Source organism: Nuphar pumila, chromosome 17, assembly GCF_984573655.1.
Source record: "Nuphar pumila chromosome 17, dmNupPumi1.hap1.1, whole genome shotgun sequence".
In the NCBI taxonomy this organism is placed as follows: Eukaryota; Viridiplantae; Streptophyta; class Magnoliopsida; order Nymphaeales; family Nymphaeaceae; genus Nuphar; species Nuphar pumila.
Genome location: NC_143265.1, coordinates 17,257,271 through 17,279,151, shown reverse-complemented (window position 1 = coordinate 17,279,151; position 21,881 = coordinate 17,257,271). Strand labels below are relative to the sequence as shown.

General features: G+C 34.4%; 1 protein-coding gene across 1 annotated transcript in view; it reads right to left on the bottom strand.

Annotated features, from left to right (window-relative positions):
• Positions 1 to 21,881, bottom strand: part of LOC149811730 (very-long-chain 3-oxoacyl-CoA reductase 1-like) — a 32,786-nt gene that overhangs the window by 2,714 nt on the left and 8,191 nt on the right. The gene's annotated exons all lie outside the window — the stretch shown is intronic.

Here is a 21,881-nt window from a genome sequence, read left to right as displayed (position 1 = left end):
AAAAGAGTTTCTATTGCATTTTTGAAAATTATATAAAAGAGTTTAAAAAAGATTTCTCTAAATTTTGGTTTCAAAAATTGGGGTGTTACAGTCTTGGTATAAGAGCTTAGGTACAAGATTGTTTGGCATACCAACTGTCTTTGGGAAAGACAGTCTTGGTATCAGAGTTAAGTTAAAGAAATCGTGACTCTTGGCCCGTCGAGCATTCAGTCATCACTATAATTATGGGCAAGCTTAAATTTTGATTGTTTGATTTTTATTACTTGAAAATGTGTAGTGTAATGTGATAACCTAGACACATGATGGGGACACTATTGGATGTCTTGGTTATCAATTCACCTAGTTTTTCTTGTTTGGTTTAGGTGACATGGGCTAGTTGTTGGAATGATATCATGGACACTTTGAACAACCTCGTAGGGGTTGTGGGTCAACAGGCCGATGTCGTGCTGGCCATGGGAGCCAACCTGCAATAGGTGGGTTAGGAAAGGCAGGTCGCCAAGAGTGACGACATGTCTTATAAGAGATTTATGGACATGGCTCTACCTCCGCTTGTAGGGAAAACGGACCCCAAGGCAGCTAAAAACTGGATAAGGGAGATTGAGTGAATCTTCTTGATCCTTAAGGTTTCAGAAGGCTGAAAGGTCGACTTTGGGACCTAAAAGGTACTCTGGTAGAGTATATTTTAAGGTTTCACAATTTGGAGTGATTTCGCCCCAAATTGTACACTAAGGATCGGGATTGGGCTATGAAGTTTGCTCGAGGTTTGAAATCAACTCTGAGGACTAAGGTCTTTACACGAGGACCAAGGTCACTAAATGAGGCCATTGAGGTGGTCACTCTGTTGGATGAGGACTGGGTAGAGGTACTAAAGTCTTAGAAAAAGTAGTCTGGGCAGCACTCTGGCAGTAAAAGGAAGCATTTTGGCGAGAAGAAATCTGCACCACCTGCCAATAAGGGTAAAAACCAATATCAACGTGAGGACCAAGGCGAAGTATGCCCTAGGTGTAGTTGTCATCATTCGGGGAAGTCATGCCCTTATGACACAAGTGCGTGCCTACGGTGTGGGCAAATGGGTCACTTCACGAAGAAGTGCCCCCAGCGGAGGAACAATGACGGGAGGCAAGAAGCGGGAGGCTAGCCTCAGTCTCAGCAGTAGCAACGTCAGCATAAGGGGCAACAAAAAAAGGATATTGGTCGAGTGTATGCTACTACAATAGCTGAGTTGGAGCATAATGTCGATGTCATTAAAGGTACTATTCCTATTGCCGCTTTTAGTGCTAGAGTGTTGTTCGACGCTAGAACAAGACACTGTTTTGTTGCCACACATTTTGCTTCTTTTGTTGAATCTACCGTTTGTTACTTTGGGCTACACCATAAAGATAGTCATACCTTTGAGTGGTAGGACTATCGCTCATGAGTACCTATTTGAGGTAGAGCTTTTGATTGCGAAGTAGAATCTATATGTCAACCTGATAATCCTGGATATGATATGTTATGACATGATTTTGGGGATGGATTAGTTGCACAAGCACTACGCTTGTATGGAATATCGCAGGAGGCAAATATGTATTGTTTATCCGAACCAACCTATCTTCGAGTATAAAGCAGGTAAACCAATGGAGAAGGCGAAGTTGCTTTGAGCAATAAAGGTCCAACATCTGGTTGGATGCAATTGTGAGGCTTTTCTCGCTAGCGTGTCTTTGGTTGAGCCCACACCGACCTGGATAGAGGAGTTAGAGGTCGTGACAAAGTTTGTAGATGTTTTTTTGAGGAGCTACCTGGGTTACCCCCTAGGTGAGAAATGAACTTTGCTATTGAGTTGGTGCCTGGAACGACCTCAATCTCCAAAGCTTCATTCATGATGTCACCAGTTGAGTTCTGAAAATTCAAAAAGTAATTACAAAAATTGTCAGATAAGGGCTTCATTCGACCGAGTATGTCACCTTGGGGAGTGCCAGTGTTATTTATTAAAAAAGGATAGTTCCATGTGGTTACGATCGACTATAGGATGCTAAACCAAGTGGCGATCAAGAACAAATACCCTTTTCCGCGAATTGAGGACTTGTTTGATCAGCTTTAGAAAGCTAAGGTAAATCCTGACTTATAATTTGGGGATTTAAAGGATCGCAAGGAGAAAGTTTTGATATGATTGCTAATGGATTGTAGGTATTTTCTAAGATCGATCTAAGATTAGGTTATCATCAGCTCGGGATTAGGGATGAGGACATCCCTAAGAAAACGTTCAGGACCCGTTTAGGCATTATGAGTTCATGGTTATAAATATTTCGATATATGAGTACCAACATTACAAAATTTGAATCAAAACAAATATTCAGATGTATGAGCGTGTAACTTCAACAAATCTGAATCACACAATATATTCAGAATGCATTGATATATCTCGATAAGTTTGAACATATATTCAGATTCATGGATATATATATATATATATAACTCAACAACTCTGAATTAGACAAAATATATTCAGGTTCATATATATAACTCAGCAAATCTAAACCAAAACAATTTATTCAAATACATAAGTAACTGGATATATCTGAATCAAAACAATATGTTTTGTTGCATAAGCATGGAACTCGACAGATCTGAATCAAAACAGTTACACATGTAACTCAGCAGAACTGAACCAAGTACATGCATGTAACTTGGCAGATTTGAATCGAGACAATGTGAGGATGTACTCAGCAGATCTGTATTAAACAAAATATTCAAATTCAATGAACAAAAGTGTTGATAGACCTGAATATATAAATCTATATGTAGTATGTCTATGCAAAAAGGAATACAACAAATTTGAACCATAATATATATTCAAATGCATGATCAACACATCTAAATCATAAAAAAATATTCAAATGCATGATCTATATATATATATATATATATATATATATATATATATATATATATATATATATATATATATATATATATTCAGATTTGCATGAACATGAGAAAATCAACAAATATATATTTAGATGCATGGTTTAAAAATCGATATGCATACTTTTAGCATAGATGAACAAGGAAAATGGATAAAACATTAACTACACCTATCTCTCTCTCTCTCTCTCTCTCTCTCTCTCTCTCTCTCTCTCTCTCTCTCTCTCTCTCTAATATATATATATATATATATATATATATATATATATATATATATATATATATATATATATATATGTATATGTATATATATATATATATATATATGTATATGTATATGTATATATATATATTCAGATTTGCCTTTTTTCCCCCTAAATCCATGCCCAAATCAATTTATACATATTCCTTTCCATAAAAAATTAGAGAGAGACTTGTACCTTGATTCTAAGTGTGAAGAACCCAAAAAAGTGGATGGATGTATGAAAAAAAATGTTTTTTTTCTTCTTCTTCTTCTCCTTTTTCTTTCTTTCCTCTCTTTTATTTATTTTTTCTCTTTCTCCTCACATGAGTTTTCCTTCTTGCTTTTCTCTCTCTCTATCTCACACACTCTCTCTCCCTAGAATACAAATTCTAGAGAGAGGCTTCTAATACCTTTTTATATATATTAGGTGTTTGGTCTAGAAGGGGGTGACATCCCCTCTAGATCTATGCTTAGAGAGTATTCTATTTAATATAGAACTCTACTTCATCCTAATTTTATTTAAAAGTTGGTTTTAAAGTTTTAAAATGGCCATGGATGGATTTCAGATTCAGATCTGGATCTAAGATCCAAATTCATATCCAAATTTGCATGGATCCTAATTGGAACAGATCCTAGTCAATATGGAATATAGATTGGGTCTAAATCCATATTAACTTGGATCAAACAGAGCGAATCTAGTCTGATCCAAACCAAAAAAATATGAAAAATAAAGGTTAGTCATTTTGAAAAATGCATTTTTCAGGTCAACCATAATCCGATTTCAAAAAAATAGGTCACTAACATGATCTACATATTGAGGCAGATCTAACGGTGGTCATACCTAAATTTTGCCTAAATTTAGCCTGATTTTTGCTTGAATTTAAAAGTTAAAAACTGAAAAATTCTCAAATTAAAATCAACTCATTTAGGTCATGTCAGTGGGCTCTAGGCCATGATGTCACCTTTATTTTTAATATTTTCTCATGATTTTATCAATTTAAATGAATATATAATTTAAAATGTATATATTTTGAATTTAAAAATCATGGGAAAATACACAATATTACACTAGTGGTATTTACGGGTTGATTGACTCTACCTATGGTCTTCCTTTGGGAAGATCTCTCCCAATGTTTAGATCATTGATGAGCTTCTGATAAGGTCCAACTCTTGACAAAATTCAATATCTTTTGCAATTGATAGTTTAGACCACCTATGTATTTGAACACTAATTATTCTTTATTTTTTCTAATATTGTTTCTAGCAACTAGGTCATGGAACTCCTTAGTATACTGGTGAACAGACTTTGTAGCATGTTTGAGGTTTTGGTACCTCTCATATAATTATCTCTAATAGTTATGATAAAGGAATTGGGTTCTACGCTTCTATTTCATATACTCCCACATGATTATGAGACCTAGCTTCGTTAGCCTCAAAATAATCATCTCGACCACGACCACCCTATCTCCAAGCCATAACCAACTATAGGTAGGATCACTCTAAAGTGTAGGATACCTATCTTAGGTTTTGATACAAAAAATGATGTTAGGCCTTATTAATGTCGATGCTCTAAGCCAGACTAAGCACTAGGGGGGGGTCTGCTGGAGTGCAAGCATGAGCGTATATTAGCCCACTAGAATCAAGTTCACAAATGAAATAATCAAGGATAAGAACACAACTTGAAAAATAAGTATACAACAGAAATACACCCTAAGACACTAAATGCACAACTCAACAAGATTTATGTGTGATTTGGGATAGATCTAAGTAGTTGGTCTAGTGCGTGAATGCAAATCGGATGACTCATGCAAGTAGAATGTGATTTAACGCAAAAAGAACAACAATAAAATTAAAAGTTTATATTCTAATTTTATCTTTTCATGTTGAATAGTTCAACCTATAAAACAAACACTTTTAATGGTTGATTTTATAATTTGAACAACCCTTCCACCAATCCCAACTCTGGTTAGTTTAATAATTCAATAAACATGCATATATTGGTAAAACCCGAGAATTATCCAAGCATGAAATTCAAGATCAAGCAATCAAACAAGTTTCAACAACCTTGGTATAAAACCCGAGAATTTTCGTAGGTAATAAAAATGAATAAATGATGAATTATTGGTACATCTATGACTATAGTGCAAATTCTTGATTTTCCTGATTTTGACTAATTATGTATTTTCATCTTAAGTTATGAAGAATATTGCAATAATAATTGTAAAAAATTAAAATATGTGGACTAAATGAGAAAGTAAATGATTTTAGATTTTGGACATTTGTTTTGGATCTAAATTCGGCATTTGGATCCAATATGGATCTGAAGTGATATTTGGATTGGATCTAATTTAAAATATTATTTGGATCCAATGGAAATGAATTAGACCCTCATAGGGGATGTCCTATGTAGACTCCATTTAGATCAAAGAGTCTGTGTGGGTTAAAATCTTATCTAGTCATAATTTAAAGCTAAATAAATAAAGAAAATAATTAAGATTTCAATTAAGAAATTAAATCAAATTATTAATTAAGATAATAAAGAGGATGGGACATCCCACACCTCTTGAATAAGATTAAATTAGTTGGATATTATTAGTAGTTAGTTATAGAATAGTCAAACTTAAGAATCCTAATCAAATAAAATTTTATGAAAATCAAATAACCAATTGAGGAAGGAGTCGAGGAGATAAACTTTTAACTCAGAGAGGACTCCTCTCCCCCTCCACATGATTTTGGGGGAAAAAGTCCTTAACCCCTTAGGACTATGACCTAGGTGAGAGGATTATTTAAACCACCTCCCACACGCCCCTCTCATTTTTTTGAAAAATAAAATAAAAAAATGTCTTTGTCTCTCTTCTTCTCTTTCTTATTTCTTCTTCCTCCTCTTCTCCTAAAAACGTCTAGGAGGTCTGGAGTAGTGGTGAATAGACATTAAACTTGTAAATCTTTTGGTGGTGTTGGTGGCGGTGTAGAGACTAGATCACCCAATTTTCTTTCGGTTTAGCGGTTCTATCGATTTTCAGGTAAGATTTACGTGGTAGATGCTTTGTACATACATCGAGCATGCATATATGTATAGTATAATATTTCAGAGGTGTATTTATATGATTAGAGTAGTTATACACATTTTCTTTTATAAAGAAATTGCTATTTGGATTTACAAAGCACGAATCATGAGGTTTTCATCAAAACAATTTTGAAAGGCATGTCTAAATAGGGTTTCTTTGTTGATTCAGATTATATTTAGCCATAATGTGTTTTCTTTTTTGTGATATTCATAAGTTAGCCCTTATTAGATCTGGTTAAATTTAAAATACTGAGATTTCAAAGGTTTTATGGCCTCAAGAATTTTTTTAGCAAAAACATTTTCTAAGAATCCTTAGTTTGAGATGATTGATATATTATTCTCAACCAGGTTCAAAAACAATTATGTATCTCGTAGAATATCAGTTTGAAAAATCTAAATAAAAATATTGGGTTAATCTATACATCTTGGACTTAATCTTAGCATATTGTTTTACCTGATTTGGATTTGTATTAAGGAAGAAATGTCCATCATAAAAGAACTCTAGTTTCAGGCTCTAGTTACAGGACTATTTCGACCTATCTTTTTGAAAGGGATGAAAGCCCAAGCAAAATCACTCTGAATATTTTATAAAACTTTTGGGTAAAGTCTAACATATAATAAAAGACTGTGTAAAAAGGGTTTTATCAAAAAATATTTTTTAAAAATCCCAAGAAAATCATCAATTGGATAAAAAATTCTACGGTTTACAGATTCTGATTGAAACTCTATCAGAACAAGGTTTAGTAGAAGATTTTAAATTATTCTTTTACTCATTATTTTTAAGATCGGTTTGTTGGGTTGCATTCTTGATGAGTTTATATGCGATCTGCAATTTTTGGTAGATTTTGTAAAACCAGATTTTCAGGGATCCGAATTTCCCTGATGACTTATACTTATGATTAGATAGTAATGTGTTTGGATCTTATTATTTTACTATTTTCTGCCATATTATACATATTATCAGTGTTAAGACATCTTATTGAAGCATGAACAAAGAACCAAATACTAAGAAAGAACTAAATTCGAATTTGTGTAAGTTGTGGTTGAAAGATATTGCCAAAGTTTGACTGTTATGCAAATTAACTGTTTTGATTGATTCCAAAGAAGAGTATTTCTATTTATATGATTGTGTTCAACCTGTGTAGCTTTTTAAATAACTAAAATCATGCTTTACTTAATGGAAATTGAATGATTTGTATTTAAGAGAATCAAAACCCTTATTTCTTAGGAATCGATTTAGGGTTTTGGGCTCTTTCTTGAGATTTGATTCGTATAAATGTATATGTTGTTGAGATTTGATTTTTCTAAGTTATGTACAACATGAACTGTATTAAATTATGTATATTTACCATGGATAAGCATGGCTACAACTGAACATAATTAAAAACATATGAGCCTTTCGATTTGGGCTTATAGGAGCTTGGATAAAAAAATTGATTTGTGTGTTTTTTGTTATGGGTTAGTTGCAATAAACTCATTAATTCAATATGTTATTATGGATATCTTAATCAGGTCTAATATGATTTGAAGTACTAAAAAATCAATACATTAATGAGAGTTATGTTGATTTGCTCAATAAGGGTTTATGGAAGCTCTTATCGAAAAAGTCAGGTTTCGTGACTCTAATTATGTTTTGATGTTTTTCTTCAAAACTTTCACAAAATCAGTTTTGAATTATATCATATTTGATATAAATATTTATAATAGAGATAGAGGTGAGTTAGATCACGATCGGTAAGTTATGGTTTTGGTGTAAGGATGCTCTGTTTAAGAGAAATAAGCCCCTACACAAATTGTAGTTGATATTCATGATCTAATTCATTCATGATAGCATAACTATATTTATTTTCATGTTAATATGAGCATGGTCATGATCTTATTGACAAATAATGTAAAATATGAATTTGGACATGTTTGGTTTCATTGTGATTTGACAAAACATATTTTGGTTGTACGATTTCAGACCACTCTAGCCACATGACCTAAATAACTTGACAATGATTTAAACCTATGGTTCATAAAATTATTTATATTTATGATAATGATTGTAAACACCCCAAATTTTCCTCATCCATTCTCAAACAACCCTCCTCGTGCAGTGCCAACCCTGTTAGGTCAGTGTAGGAGTCAAACCCCGAGTCAGTTTCAGAAAATTACCATTTTACCCACTTTCATTAGGAAAATTACCATTTTACCCCTAGGTCATCCCGGACCCCAGTCAGTCAGAGTCAACCAAGCTTGTTGGTCAGTTTAGAATAGTTAGAATATTAGTCATTTCAAGCTCATCTGAGCTCACAATGAACAGACCATTCCCATTTCTGACCATTCCTGCCAAAATGAGATCATTTCTTCATAAATGAGCTTACTTCTCACTCAAATCCAAGCCAATTGTCTCTGAGTCAGTCATTCATAGTTAGTCATACTCCCCAGAGTCTAACTTGAGTTCACCAGAAGTTCAAGCGCTCCAGTTTCAGTTCAAAACCATTTCCAAGTGTCCAGGAGCCCATTTTAGTTCATTTCAACTGAAATTGAGATGAGTTCAGCCAATTAAGCTAGTGTTCGAGCTTCGATTTTAGTTCATGTCAGTATTATTGACCTTTTTTTTAGCTCAAAGCCAGCTCAAGTTCGTAATTCACTTCACTCTAGAGACCATTCTGTACCATTTCTCTAAAAATGGTAGCTTTTCTTGAAAATTCAGTCAGAAAGGTCAGTTGAGTCAGTGCCTGGTCAGTTTATTTGAGTTCTGAAACTCTAAAACCCAGCTCAATCTAGCTCATCTCAGTTCAATCCAGCTCGAACCCCAATTTTCAGTGTCACTCTGACCCAGTAGAGTCCCGAAAACCATTTCTTGAGCTATTTTACAAATTTTATCAATTTTAATGCTCTTTGAACTGGTACAAGTGTCAATCGGGGTCTAACATCCAAAATTCTTCATTCAAGGTATGCATTTCACATGTCATTTCTCATCATTTCATATCATTTCTCAGCATTTCATAACATTTCATCACATTTCATTCCATTTTCGAAGTCCAGAACTCCAGTTTTATAAATTTCAATCCAGATCAAGTTTCAAAAGCTTTTAGAAATGAATTTCAAACCCCGGGTTTTTAAAATTAACAATTTTACCCCCAGGAGTCTAAATTTGGAAATATTTTCCCAAGAAAAACAATTTGGATTTATTTCAAACTCAAATTTTCAAATTCTACACTCGATTTGCTTCGCAATGGGGTATTGAACTTTAAAATCCGAGCTCGTTTCAAAAATTGCTAAAATAGCTCGTTTCGTTTGGAAATATTTTCTTGAGAAAAACAATCTGGATTTCTTTCAAAATCAGATTTTTAAATTCTACACTGGATTTGCTTCGCGATGGGGTATTGAACTTCAAAATCCGAGCTCGTTTCAAAAACTGCAAAAAATAGCTTGTTTCGCGTGGAAATTTTCTGAAAATACTATTTTACCCCTCTAATCGTCAAAATAAATTTCAAAAGTAGAATTTGGACCCGCTCTGAGATGGCCCACTCATTTACATTTTTGTTTTATTAAAAAAAAAATTCTTTTATTCCTTTCAATTTTCTTTTTATTTGTTCATTTTTGTTTTTATTTATTTATTTTGCATTTTAGAGAGGTGGGACCCACAAGGTGGTCGTCCAAGCCTCCAGCCCCACTTTTCATTTTTTTTCCCTCATTTTTCTTTCCCTTTTCCTTTTTCCCTCCTTTTCTTTCTTTCCTTTCTTTTTCCCTTTTCTTTCTTTTTCTTCCTTTTCTTCTTCCTCTTATTTCCTTTTTCCTTCTTTCCTTCTTTCCTTCTTCCTTTCCTTCCTCCCTCCTTTCCCTCTTGCCCAACCATTCACGTATATCTCTCTCTCATTTTTCTATCAAAGACTTAGAAAAGATCCTATTAAGACCTAAGTTAGGGAGAACAAAACAAAAAGGAAAAAAGAAAAAAAGCCAAGGCTGCAGCTATAGCCATTCACGTATGGCTGTACACAAAAATAAAGTCAAGTTAGCCATTATTATTATTGGTAACTTAGGTTTTAATGGATTAAAACCTAAGTTATCAAGAAAACCATGGACGGCTACCTAAAAAAGAGGCTATTCAACGTCTCTCTCTCTCTCTCTCTCTCTCTCTCTCTCTCTCTCTCTCTCTCTCTCTTGGTTTCCATTACACAGCTTCTCACCCCTCTACAGCAGTTCACCAGCTTGCAGCTCTTCTTCAGCCACCACAGCAACTGGGCCACCACAGCAGCCACCATCTTGTAGACACAACCACCAGCAACTCCAGCCTTGGCTGCAGCCACAACAGCAATAGCCATCTTCAGCCAGCAGCTGCACCACAGTCCACCTTGTTGCATCTTCAGCCAACTTTCAGCAACTCAAGACACCAACCATCTTCAATTGCAGCAGCCTCCTTCAATCACTACCAGCCTTACTTGGTGACAATCACCACAGCAAATCCGTCAGCCATTCTCTCGTTGCAGCTTCTCTATAGCAGCAACCTTGCCCCAACCGGTGCAAACTCCTCCATTCAAGCGAATCTCAAGGTAAAACCCATTATTCTTGTGATTTCTTCCATGACTCCAGTATGAATCCGGTTCAAAACTGGATTCATCTAGTTGCAAAAGCTATTTTATGAGTTTGTAATATTGATTTACCATTGATCAAGGCTGAATAAGGGAGATCCATCCGATGCATGGATCGGATCCTCCCTTCCCACAAGCCATAAAAAAAAAAAGATTTGTATCCCTGTTTTTCTTTATTTTAAATATTATATTCATGTTAAATATGCATTTCAAGCATTTTATTAATTTAGTCTTATTGTTTTATTAATAGTCTGTTTGATATCATTAAGATTCGTGTTAAGGCTTGTAGAAATTAGTTGTAGCATAAGTTACAGCCGTTATTTTATATAGATTTTCGTTTTAATAAATCCAAAAAAAAATATTTGTAGTTAGGTTTATTTGTCCATGATCTAATATTAAAAATTTAGATCCGTTTGAGTTCTGAAACCTTATCAAATGAATCGAATATCAAGCTAGGATTTTGCAGTTCTCTAAATTTTCAATTTCTGCTTTAGCAGAAAAGAACCTCCGACACCACCCTTGTGGGAGATTTGGATTGCTCTCCAAAAATCACAGTAGATTTATAATTGAATCTAATAGTGATCTGGAAATTTTGAGGTTTTTCCAGTCAGTTTTGACTTCTGTAAAAACGCGGATTTCTCAGACCCTTGGGAAAATATCGATTTTCTTTTGTCAGGGTGTAGACAGACCCTAATTCACCAAGTCCATCCAATATGTAACCCGTATGCAAAAACTTTCAACATGAAAGTTGTTCCTAACGTAATTTCCTGTCATTTCCCAAAATTTGGGAATTTTCGGATCTGTTTCATTAGTTTTCCCGGATTTTCCCTTTCTGTCTAACAGATTCCAATGTCCAGAAATCTCAGAGATTTAGGTCTCTGATAACAGTATATCCTTTTCCAAACCATAACCATAATCCCAAAGATGTCAAAAGCTCAAATCTTCCTATATTTGTCAGGGACATTTTCCCACAATTTCAGCCTTTTTCCCATCTGTATACTATTTTTCCCATGTTTTCTACCGAAACCTGTCTGTTTCCCCTAAATCCTAGAGTCGCCGGATTCTGATCCAACTTGCCGGAGTTGTACAGCTCCGACCATAGGTCAAAACCAGAAAGTGTAAAAGGAAAAAATCCTTGCCTTACTGTCCCCTGTCATCCCATAAAATTTGGAAAATTTTTATGGAAGTTTGATATCCTAAATCCCCTTTAGAATCAACATTTTAGGCAAACATCACAAAATTTAGGTTTTTACTTGAATTTCTATATTTAAAAATACAAAAAAAATATATATTTTCGAGTTCCATTCTGCTTTTAGGGATATTTTAGGTGTCCATGCCAAATTTGGTTTAATTTTAAGTTCATTTGCTCCATGTGTTAATTTATCTTTAAATTCAGAAGCGAAAATCAGGCGAAAATGAGGTTAAATTTGATATTTTATGATATTTTTGCCATTTTAGGGTTTTTATCATGTACATAAGCATGTAGAATCATATTAGGGTTAATTTCAATCTCCTTTGCATTTCATATTTTTCAATTTTGCAAAATTTATTTCAAAAAACCCTGGTTTCAAGGCCATAGTCTTGTTATCGGGGGTATTTTGGTTATTTTGACCTAAATTTCGAAATTTCAATTTCTAATTCTCCAAAATTTCATGCATATCATCATATTTTATCATATTATGTTTGATTTATTTCATTTGATTTTCAAAATTCCAAAATTTATAAAAATTCTTTCATAAAACCCTGATTTCAAGGTCATCAGGGGTATTTTGGTCATTTTGACCCCAATTTCGAATTTTCAAGTTTATTTTCAAAATTTATTCATTATTTTTCATGTTTATATCAAAGGGGGTATGATTCTGGGTTTATATCTGAATAATATTCAATAATTTTCCATATTTTCGGATAAATTCAGAAAAACCTATATTTTTGTGCTAACTTTATTTTCTAGTTTTGCAGGAATATTCAAGAAGAAGACTTAGCCATTTTATTTCTTTTATTTCAATTCAATGTAAAAATCAATGTAATATTTGGAATAAGAGTTACATTTCTGCTTAGAATAGGGCTGCATTGCATATAGTTTAATTTATGCAAATTTTAATATGTGATGTATGATTCATGCACATTATTTCAAATTCACTATGGTTTACACGAATGGCATGTGCACAAGCTTTTATGGAGTTTATAAACTCGGTGGGATTCGTATTTATGGCCATAGTCAGAATACGAAGAAAACCAAGATTTATGATCTTCGTATTAGCCACATTCAGCCTACACTCTTAGGCTAACTTCAAAATGCACTGCATTTTTCAAAACTTCAAAAGGATTTTTCAATTCCTTAATTGAAATTCCCTTTTCAAGTTCATATTCATTCATTCATATCATTCAAATTGCATTATTCTCAAATTCATTTTCCAATTTCAATTTCAGAAAATTCAACTTTCTCAAGAATTTCCAAGTCTTTCTGAGGATCTGATTTTCTCAAAATCCTGAGTTTTCAAAAGAGATTTCAAAGCATTTCCCAAGTTCAAACCAAGATTTTTCAATGTTTTAAAATTCTCAAATTTCAAAGTCTCAAGTTTTCAAAAAGATCGATTTTCTCAAATTTCCTATTTTCCTGAGAATCTAGTTACTTGAGAATCTATTTTCCATTTCAAAAATCATTTTCTAATGAATTTCTTAGATTTTCTTAGAATTCTCAAATCCATTTTCCCAGAAAAGCAATTCCAAATTTCAAAATCGATTTTCCAAAGTTCAAATTTTCCTGAGAAATCACTTTACAATACAAATTTCTGACTTCCAATGAAATTCAATGATTTTCCCAGGAATTCAATTTTCAAGCACTCTTCCTATCAATTTTCAAGCATATTTCAATTTTCTAAAGCAAACATCATAGTTTCTCAAACTTGCATTTTTTTTAAAATTTCATAGCACAAGCCTGATTCTTTGTGCATTCTAGGAAAAATAGAGCATAATTTAGCTATTTGAGTCAAATTAAAGCACGTAATTGATCCTTGGTTCAATTACCCTTGGTAAAGGCGCCAGGAACGGTTGAACCTCGTACCGACAGGCGGATCCCATTCCACGGAATTTTCCCGCAAATTTTAAAAACGGAGGTGAGTAAATTTTCAAAATCATTTTCAAAACTTTGGTCGAGTTTGACTCACGAAATTCGTTTCTCTCTCGCAAGGGAGGGAAAAAATTTTTGCGATGATAACAATGATGCATGTTGATCTTTATTTATTGAAATTATGTGATATTGCATGAATAAATTGTTGAATAACATGTTTACATGATTCATTGTTTATGAGAATGCATGTAATGCTTTGAGATGCAGTATTTGTGAAATGCATATAGGGTGATAGAAATCCCATAGGGTTGCGTGGGCATTTGGGTGCTCAATAAAATACTGATTTAAGGTTTCAAAGAGTGAACAATAAGATGACAATGCACTAACCTAAATGGTAGATACATTTACTCATGACCTAATTAATAAAGATAACCTTGAGCAAGATTCTGGGTATGCCTTTATCGAGGTATGCTGAACTGGAATGGTCTTTTGTCTACCTTATACAGGGTAGGTGGCATGAAATTCTCTTAGCCATTTTTTTTATTATGCCGCGAGGGGCAATGCCTTGACCCTCAACCTAGAAAATTTAGGGGAGCCATGACTGCCTCTTTTATTCTAGGTGGGCACGTCCTTGGGTCTTCTACAGAAGTGAGTGGTCATGATCAACCTTTAGAATCTAATGCACCCAAAGATACGAGATTCTTTCGTAACTTTGACACATGTCTCACATAAGAAAAACTACGAATAACCCTATCAAACATTCATTATCTTTATACTACCAATTCCTACCATCTTACGTTAAGCATTGTTTCTCATGAGAACAATACCACAATTATATAGGATATAGAGGTTAAATGCACCTTTATTGAGGCACATATGAAAAGAACATTTAGAATTAAATCCATGAATCAAGAAAAGAATTCATACTTGAAGAAACTGAGAGATTGTTTCTCAAGTCTTCATCATCTATGATACACTTGCTTGATCAAAATCTTTTACTTTTACTTTCTTAGTCTTCTCTTAGAGCTTGTGACACTCTTTCACAAAGTATCTCAACTTCTTTCAATAATGGCATCTCAATTTAGATTTGTCCATCGATTTGAACCTAATACGATATGTTGATTGTGCACGCCCCTTAGGCCGACCCCTACTTTCATTCAGTGTCTTCGCAATCAAGCCTTCACTTTTTTTATCATTTAAATAAGTTTTATTAAACATCTCATTTAAAAAAAATACAACAATAATATCAGCAAAGTTGATACATAATTTGTTTCTCATACAAAAGTATGGTCTTCAAGCTTACATATTTAGGGGATAAAGATTTCAAAAAAATTAGGGACTAATCATGTTCATTAAGCTCTACATCCATACTTATAAGATGACTTACAATCTTATTAAAGGCATTCAAGTAATCCAAAATACTAGTGTCTTCCTTTATATAAAATTCATAAAGTTGTGGTTTTCAATACAAATTATTAGGTAGGTACTTGATCATATATAAACTCTTTTATTTTTCTCATAACTCCTTAGTCAATTCAATTTCGAGCATATTATACATTTCTCAAAACACTAAAATTGAACTCCTAATCTTCATCACTCATTGACAATGTTAAAGTGGTGGTTTATTGCCAATTAACTATCACCACTAGTTTCATCGGTCTGCTCATTAGGGCTTTGTATAAATCTTGTTGGGTCAAAAGATCCTTCACACTTCTTTTGCATATGCTAAAGTTTTCTTTGCCATAAAATTTTTTTACCACAAACTTAGCACTTGATATCTTTGGAGACATACTGAATCATCCTTAAATAAAAAATCATGGCTCTGATACCAATTTGTTGTAGTTTTAGAGTTCAAACGTAAATTAATCTAAAAAGATGTTCGAATTTGATAGTGCCTCAAAGAGAGAACATAAATTACCCAATGATAAGCAAAGAAGCAATCAACCACAAGACAAGAAGATTTATGTGGTTCGACGATGTGCCTACATCCACGGAGAGAGTTTGAGATTATCTTATTAATGAGAAACAATCATCTTATAAGAAAAATATGCAAAACCACAAAAAATCTAGGAACAATTGTACTTATTATTCGATTCACTAATATAATCGATGTGTGCAACCCAATCTTCCTCTTTCAATCACCTATATGTGCAACCAAAGGAAACTCTTTTATGATGGTCTCCAATGGAGGAATAACATTTGCACATGGTTTCTCTTCTCTTTCTTGTTTTTTTTTACCAAAATAACACTCATAATACCACAATCATACAAAACATGAAAGACTCTTCCTCTCTCTTATGTACTTTTCATAATATACAAGAAAAGTAAAAAAAATAAAATAGAGTCCCACGAAGACTCTACACATGACGTGGCATGTGGGTCAAATAATGGACTAATTCAAACCACATCATCACTCTCGGCTAAGGAGGAGGAGGAAAGGGCATAATGGAGAGTTTTGGGGTTTTATATGGCTTTGAAAATATTTTGTACCCTTTGTCATATATATATATATATATATATATATATATATATATATATATATATATATGTTACACCAACCTTGTGAAAATGGATTTCAGAAAAGAGATCTCAAGCCTAGAGGCAAGTTCTTAAGATCACTATCTTTAGAACTTCAATCGCCCCACTTTGGGAAGACCGAAGATGCGAAAAGGGGTTTGATGCGACTGAGTTCCCAGGATACAACTAGGCTTGAACCTCCAGAGAGTCACTGCTTCGCAAGGACAGATGATCTCTACCACACTTGTACTCTGCAAGCCAAATCGAGAAGAAGGAAGAAGAAGATTTTGGAGAGTCATAAAATTCTTGTGTGCTCAAAAGACGAAAATAGAAGATATTTATAGACTTTTAGAGAGGCCAAAACGCTTTGCGATAAATGAGATTAATGGCCATAAATCTGACGGTTTGAAAATAGGACGAAAAGTACTTGAACGGTCACCCACCTTTGACTGTCAATCAAAGGCCTCCAAAACCGCCCAACAGTCACAATGCAACATTAACTCGATATGCATGCAACTTAAAGCTTTTCAAACGGCCAGATAACTCAAACCGAAAAGCAAAACCGATATTTTCACCTCATAAGCACCTCGCACCGCTGCGAGCGTGCGAAGTGCAAAGTGCGCCATCAAAACGCCACATTGCGCCTCAAGCGCCCTTGCGCACGCACGCACGCGCGCGCGCGTGTGCGCGAACGGCGCATCCGTTGCTGCACGATGCGCAGCAACGTCCGCAATCCACCTAAAGAATCAAGGCTTACCAAAGTAAATAATAGATAACAAGCTCTCTATTTAAACCTCTTGAAAAACTTTTCTCTCTTAGATATGGGACTAACCTTTTTCAAAACTCTTTTGGTAGTAATCATTAATATTTTAAAATTTTTCTAACAATCCCCCACTAGTTTTAAAATATATTTGGCTTGCATAGAAACTTATGCATTAGTGAGAGTGTTTGCATGACTTGAACCCCCACTATTTGAAAGAAAACCTAAATTAACCAAGGTGCTAAGTGGACTTACCTTGAACTTAGCTCCTTATATTGTTAATGAAGTTTTCAATCATACATAGGTTTTCAAAAGTACGATTGTGTGGATTTCATGTTGGCACATTTAGAGCCTTGTGCTTTCCTAGATTCATGAGTGCTCTAGAGATTTGCCAATTCTCATAAGAAACGACTCACATTTCTACACTCATATAGGTGAGTTTGTCTAGGTGTACTGTAACACACACCTTACCCTTAAGGCCTACAAACTCATTAAGAGCTATTAGCTCAACCCTCATATTAGTTACAGCTCATGAGCACACATCAGTAATGGGCTTACATAAATATGCTTAATATTTGTCATTCACCAATTCGTTTTCCATTGAACCTATGCATGTGGGATCTCCAGCGCTCTAGGTTGGGTATCCTTAGGTGATGACTTAATTGGCTTAATTCTCATTCCTCTCGATGTTTTATTGATGACATCTCTCGAAAGGCCTTTCGTAAATGGGTCTGCTAAATTTTGACATGACTTCACGTATTTTAATGAAATAATATTGTCATCAATCATTTGTCTTATAAAACTGTGTCTTAGACTAATATGTCTAGACTTCCCATTGTATTTCATATTACATGCTTTACATATAGCTGATTGACTATCACAAAACATTGAAATAACAGGTATTGGCTTCTCACCTAGTGGAATATCCACTAGCATATTTTTAAGCCATTCAGCTTCTCTACAAGCAGATGCCAAAGCAAAAGCAGATGCCAAAGCAATAAACTCAGATTCCATTGTAGAATGAGTTATACAGGTCTGTTTCTTAGACCCCCATGCAACTGCTCATCCTCCAAGGGTAAAAACCTAACCACTCGTAGACTTGGAATCTTCAAAGTCAGTATTCCAACTTGTATCACTATACCCTTCAATAACAGCAGGAAACTCGGTATAGTGAATTTCATAGTCTAAAGTATTCTTTAGATATCTAAGAATCTTGTTCACTACATTCCAGTGTTGATGACCAGGATTATTAGTGTATCTACACACTTTACTCATTGCATAGGCAATGTCAGGCCTTGTGCAGTTCATTGCATACATATGGCTACCTACAACACTGGCATATTTTAATTGTTTAACACTAGCACCATCATTAGGAGTCAATTTCATATTTGGATCATATGGGGTGCATGTTGGTGAACTATTAAGATATCCATACTTTGTAAGAATTTTCTCAATATAATGTGATTGACATAATACAATGTCATTTTTATTCCTTATAATTTTGATTCCTAAAATAACATCTGCAACACCCAAGCCTTTCCTACAAAATAAGGAAGATAAAAATCTTTTTGTTTGATTTATGCATTCACTATTGTTACCCAAAATAAGCATATCATAAACATATAAACAAATAATAATAATTGAGCTACTATCTACTTTACTGTAGACACATTTGTCCGCATCATGAATTTTAAAACCATTATGCACCAGAGAACTATCAAATTTTTCATGCCATTGCTTAGGGGCTTGCTTTAATCCATATAAGGATTTCTCAAGTTTGCAAACTTTGCGCTCTTGCCCTAGCACTACAAAACCTTCAGGTTGCTCCATATATATCTCTTCATCTAATTCTCCATTCAAAAAGGTTGTTTTCAAGTCCATTTGATGAATTTGAAGCTTATATATGGCACCCATGGCAATCAAAATTCTAATAGTAGATATTCTGGTTACATGAGCAAAAGTATCAAAATAATCAATACCTTCTTTTTGTTTAAAGCCTTTTGCAACCAAACGTGCTTTAAATTTATCGATTGTACCATCAGCTTTTAATTTCTTTTTGAAAATCCATTTGCAGCCAATAGTTTTGCAACCAACAGGTAAATCCACTAATTTCCATACATTATTAGACATAATTGATTCTATTTCATCATTAATAGCTTCTCTCCAAAAGGCAGCATTTTGAGAAGACATAGCCTCTTGAAAAGACACAGGATCATTCTCAATTAGAAATGTATAAAAGTCAGAACCAAAATTAGTTGGTTTTCTAATGCGTTTACTGAGTCTAACTTCAGTTTCTGGTTCGTCAACACAATCATTAGAATATTCAATCATGTCATTTACAGGAAGTTCATCTACTATAATCCGGCTGCCATCAAGAAGAGAATCAAATGCATTTTTATGTTCTATGAAAGATGCATCTCTAGATTCTACAATAACATCATTAACAATGTCCAAAAATCTATATGCTTTACTATGTTCAGCATACCCAACAAATGCACATTTAAATGCTTTAGGTCCAACCTTCTTCCTTTTATTTTCTGGAATTTTACCATATGCTAAACAACCCCAAACACGAAAATAACTAAGATTAGGTTTCTTACTAAAACACAATTCATAAGGTGATTTATCAGATTTGGAATAAGGAACTCGATTAAGAATATAACAAGCAGAAAGTATAGCCTCTCCCCATAAGTTGGAATGCAAACCTGTATTAAGCAGCATAGCATTCATCATTTTTACAAGTGTTCTGTTTTTCCTTTCTGTTACTCCATTCTGTTCAGGAGTTCTAGGAGCTGACGTTTGATGGATAATACCATTATCTTCACAGAATTTATCAAATTCTCCACCTAAGTATTCACCTCCTCTATCTGTTCTTAAATGTACAATCTTTGTTTTAAACCTATTTTATACTTCAGCTAGATAAAGAAGAAATTTGGAAAATGCTTCAGATTTATGTTTCAACAAATAAACATAACAAAATTTTGAGTAATCATCTATAAAGGTAATAAAGTACCTATTGCCACCACGACTCAAAACATTATCCATCATACACACATCAGAATGCACTAATTCAAGCAATTTATAATTCTTTTCTACACTAGGAAACGGGAGTCTAGTTAGCTTAGTTTGAATGCATGTCTCAAACTTATGTTTATGTTCTATTCTCACATGACACAGAAGAAGACCAAAGTTATTCATATTATGAATGCAACGAGAATTTATATGTCCTAATCGTGAATGTCAAAGAAAATAGGAGTCAACCATATAAACAGAAGTAGTAGCTTCATTTATGCTCATCTTGAACATACCACCAGTGGCAAACCCTTTTCCTACAAAGATTTTTCCTTTGGTCACAGTTACAATCCCAGACTCAATAACAATCTTAAAACCATTTCGTGACAGGAGATCTGCAGAGATTAAATTTTTTCGAACTTCTGGAGCATAGTGGACATTCTCAAGTGTTAGGACTTTCCCGGAGGTGAACTTAATTTCCACACTCTCTTTTCCCAGCACTTTAGTTGAGGAAGCGTTTCTCATAAAGAGATTGCATCCCTCCCCCACTACTTCATACGACTTGAACAAGTTCCTATTGTTTGCCACATGAACAGTGCTTCCAGTATCCAGGTACCAGTCCTTATTTGCAGCCACCATAAAGGTTTCAGAGATTACAGCAACAAGCCTCTCCTCTGACTCATTTGGCTTAGGACCAGTCATCTTCTGTTCTCTGCATTCTCTAGCAAAATGGCCAAACTTGCCACAAACATAACAACTAATTTTCTTTTTATTAGTTGGCTTTTTCCCTTTCACAAAATTCTTTTTTATTTTCTGGGTTTTCATGATTTTGCCACCCTTGTTACTAACAAAATTCACTTTAGGATAACCTTCTTTAGGACTCAAATTCTTTTTGTCACGAAGACGAGTCTCTTCCTTATATCGGATGTCCTTAAGAAGGCCATCTAAAGTGATTTTCTCATTTTTATGTTTTAGGTGATTCCTATATCCTTTTCAGGAATCCGACAGCTTTCCAATGATGACAGCAACTTGGAAGTCATCATCAAGATACATATCTTCTCCTTTGATCTTATAGGCCAGTATTTGCATCTCATGAATTTGAGCAAGTATAGGCTTATCATCAATAATAGAAAAATTAACATATTGATCTACGATAAACCTTTTGTTACCAGCATCTTCTGCATTGTACTTGATCTCGAGAGCATTCCACAACTCTCCAGCCGACTCCAATGGTGAATACAAGTCAAAGAGGGAATCGGCTAAAGTGTTCACGATATGCCCTTTGCATCGGTAGTTGTCAGTAAACCACTTCTCTCGCTCTTTCTTCTGTTCTTCTATCTCAACTTCTCCAGCAGCGACAGTGCTTTTTGAGAACATAGTCAATATGCAGCTCGGATAGCAAGAAAGAGACCTTTGATTGCCACCTCTTGAAGTTTGACCCATCAAATCGATCGAGTTTTTCAAGGTCACGGCTAAGCAGATTGATGGAGTTGGATGTTGAACCAGAAGCCATAATGAAGTTCTAAAATTGTTACACCAACCTTGTGAAAATGGATTTCAGAAAAGAGATCTCAAGCCTAGAGGCACGTTCTTAAGATCGCTATCTTTAGAACTTCAATCGCCCCACTCCGGGAAGACCGAAGATGCGAAAAGGGGTTTGATGCGACTGAGTTCCCAGGATACAACTAGGCTTGAACCTCCAGAGAGTCACTGCTTCGCAAGGACAG